General features: G+C 34.9%; 1 non-coding gene across 1 annotated transcript; it reads left to right on the forward strand.

Annotated features, from left to right (window-relative positions):
- Nucleotides 1–223: 223 nt before the first annotated feature.
- LOC121229879 (small nucleolar RNA R71) lies at nt 224–330 on the forward strand. Its single transcript, XR_005927833.1, has one exon. It is a non-coding gene; the product is annotated as a small nucleolar RNA R71 (small nucleolar RNA).
- Nucleotides 331–3,955: the final 3,625 nt, after the last annotated feature.

Genomic DNA, 3,955 nt, shown 5'->3' on the forward strand with positions numbered 1-3,955 from the left:
AGAGAGCATGGTGACCGAATAGAAGTTAAAAAAGCCAGCTGCTTTCATTAGCTTTGTCCTCAGGACTTGCCACTGATAATTTTTCAGTGACATCACTTCTATAAATTCATAAGCATCTTCAGGTGTCTTATTATTGATGGTTCCGCCAGCGGCTGCATTGATCATCTATCGAGTCAAAGGATCCAGGCCATTGTGGAATGTTTGAACCTATAGCCAAAGTGGTAACCCATGGTGAGGGCACCTTCTCAACAGATCCTTGTATCTCTCCCATGCATCGTAGAGTGTTTCGAAATCCATCTGGACAAAAGAGGTGATATCATTACTTAATTTGGCTATTTTAGCCGGCAGAAAATATTTTAATAAAACTTTTCGGTTATTTATTCCCAAGTAGTGATTGACCCTTGTGGTAACGAGTTCAACCACTGTTTAGCCTTATTTCTCAATGAAAAAGGGAATAACCGAAGGTGAATGTCATCATCAGAAACGCCATTAATTTTAAATGTATCACATAGTTCAAAAAAGTTTGCCAAGTGAGCGTTGGGACCTTCGTCCTGCAAACCATCAAAATGAACAAATTGTTGTATCATTTGAATTGTGTTAGGTTTCAGTTCAAAACTATTTGCAGCTACAACAGGTCTAACTATGCTCGATTCAGTTCCTGTTAAAGAAGGTTTAGCATAATTATACATAGTGCGTGGAGCAGGATTCTGATTAGCAGCAATCGCAGGAGGTAGCGGACTTTCCGGGTTTTCAGCCATCTCCTCGGTTGTTGTTGAAATATTGTCCTCTTGCTCTTCCTCTGTGTACCTTAGGCTTCGCATTATTTTTCTTCGATTTCTGTAAACTGTGCGGTCGATCTCACCGTAAAAAAGTAGTGGTCCTGACAGGTTTCTTCTGGTCATAAACTAGAAAAACTTGTCAGAAGAAAATAAATGAAGAATTAGAAAAGAAAATAAAAATTTAAATTACTATAAAAGTAAAATGGCTAAAGTAATAAAAATTGAGTGTTCCTAATATCCTAGTTCCTCGATAACGACACCAAAAACTTGATCCGTGATATTTGCGACAGGTTTTAAAAATTTATAATTAAGCGTTCTTTAAACTAACAATTATCACGATGAAGGCAAGAATACCTATCGAACAGTAGTATAGCTTTAGCAAGACCGGATTGCCGAACCCAAAGGAACCAAGAGCACTAGTAATTACTTTCTTTTTATTATCTAGCCTAAAAATTAAGGGATTTGTTTATCTAAATTAACTAAACTAAGAGTGCATAGAGAGAAATTGGGGAAAAGCTTTTGGGAAAATTCGATTGATTAAGACAATACCCAAGGAAAAATCCACCTAGACTTCACTTGTTATTTGACTCTAAATCAGACGGTTTATTCATTTGACTTGATCCGTAGAAATCCCTAAGTTATATTATTACCTCTCTCGAGACTAATAACATCTAACCCTAGGTTGATTAATTGAAATCTCTTTCTAATTAACACCTAGTGTTGCATTAACTCGATCTATGGATCCCTTTATTAGGTTTCACCCTAATTTGGCAAAATCTTATCACCCTATCGCTAGGGGTGCAATCAACTCCGCTTAATTATGACAAATTTACTCTTAGACAAGGTCTATTCCTCCTCTGAATAAGAGCATTAACTCAAATCAATATCCTGGAATATTAAAACAAGAATTAAGAACACATAATTAAGAACAAGTCAAATATTTATCATACAATTCAGATAATAATAACAAGATCCATCTTAGGTTTCATTCCCCTTAGGTATTTAGGGGGTTTAGTTCATAATTATAGAAGAAAACATCTCAGAAGGATAGTGAATACAAAACAAAAAGAAAACCCAAAACCCCTGAATGTAAATTGAAGGGAGATCTTCAGTCTTGATGATGAATCCGACTTCTGAGATGAACCAATCGGCTTCTCTTGAGTAATTACTTGCCTCCTACACTATGTCCCTCTTTTTAAGTGTCTCCTTAGGTGTTTAAATAGGCTTTAGATTGCCTACGAGCCCTCAAAATTGGCCTTTTCCGAATAGGGTTATACTTGGGCTCGACAGGGACACGCTCGTGTGACACGTCCGTGTATGATTACTCTAGCCCGTTTTCAAGGTTGTTGAATAGGCACGAGCATGTAGTCTACCTATGTAAGTCATGCTTCGATCCTTCCAAAGAGACACGGCTATGTGACACGCCCGTGTGAGGAAGTCCAGGCCGTGTTGATTTCCCATGTGGGTCCATTCTCTCCGTTTTCGGCCTATTTCTCGCTCTTTTTACTCTCTTATACTCTCCTAAGTATAAAACATGAAATTAAAGAATTAGGAGCATCGAATTCACCAAATCTAAGGAGAAATCATCGATAAATGTGTTAAGCATGGGATAAAAATATGTATAAATTACGATTTATCAGTATCCTAACTATTCCTAAGGTTCATATAGGGTTTCAAACGTTGTAACTCAGTCGAAACGAATTTGGAAATGTAATGGCCAAGCTTACTCATATTCATCCATAGCATGTATAAATTCATACATTTCATACCAGCATATACATTTAACATTTAACATTTAACTACAATTTAGCACGTCTATTTGCTTACAAACTTACCTCGAATGATACGGAACGGAATAGGGTAACTAGTCGACAACTTTCGTTTTCCCCCGATCCAAATCCGATTTCTTTGGTTCTTAGTCTTGATTGAGCTTGAGTAAGTGTCAAACCTAGCTTTCTCTTATTTCTTTCCTTTATTTATGTTTTCGGTGGATGATAATATAAGAACATGGCTTTATTTATTTTTATATTATAAGATATATAATAACTTATACCTTTTTAACCTTAGTTAAAAACATTATACTTTCACTTATAAATGTCCATTGGCATCCACCCATTTTAATAATGGCCTAATTACCTCATAAAGGCTTCCATTTAAAAAGAAAATAGTATTTTGGCCCTTTATACATTAAACTACCAAATTTTTAATTTACGCGATTAAGTCCTTTTATTTAATTGGATGCCTAAACGACAAAATTAAGTCACGAAAATTTCACAGCTATAAATTCACACAAAATAAACACAGAAACTAATTTTAAATTATTTTTTTGACTCGGATTCATGGTACCAAAACCAGCATTTTGATTAGGGTCTAAATCGGGCTGTTACATTTACAAGCCAAAACTCATGGCTAGATATCCATATCACAAAACCTATCAAAATAACTCTAGCCTATACATGCCATATACCAAATGTAAAACTCTCAAAATGGTACAAAAATAGATGTCCGATAGTATGATTGAGTCACTGACGATTCTCGAATTCGAGCTAGCTTTACAACACTGTAAAACATAAATCATTTCACACAGTAAGCTTTAAAGCTTAGTAGTTCATGATATAACACATTTAACTCATCAATTAAAATATAATTCAATAAATTAACTAACACTTAATACAACTCATCACATTATTCATTTCATCATTCATTTGCAAAATCTTTCATCTATTTCATACTCTATATCATCAACCACGTAGGTTTCGTACATACCTGTACCATTACATTCATAACTATCACATTTATCACTTCAATACTCGATGCACTAATTCCTTTGATCATCTTTAAATGTTCAATGAAATCACACACTTAGTGCCAATTAAGTAGCCAAAGCTATAATAGTATCGCACACTTAGTGCCATTACAATAAACCAAATTAATATTGGTATCGCACATATAGTGTCATTTATTCAACCAACACTGTTTTAATCTTGCACACTTAGTGCCTCATATATTCAATCCTCATTTCAGATACTCAAACTTCACAACCACATTTCTATTCATTTCAACTCATATCAACATTGTTTAAACAATATGTATTATACACGAAGTTACCTCGGACGTAAAAATGACGGTATTAGTCGATCAATTGAGCACTTTGTTTTTGCCTCGATCTAGGTCCG

This window comes from Gossypium hirsutum, chromosome A05 (genome assembly GCF_007990345.1).
Source record: "Gossypium hirsutum isolate 1008001.06 chromosome A05, Gossypium_hirsutum_v2.1, whole genome shotgun sequence".
NCBI lineage: Eukaryota > Viridiplantae > Streptophyta > Magnoliopsida > Malvales > Malvaceae > Gossypium > Gossypium hirsutum.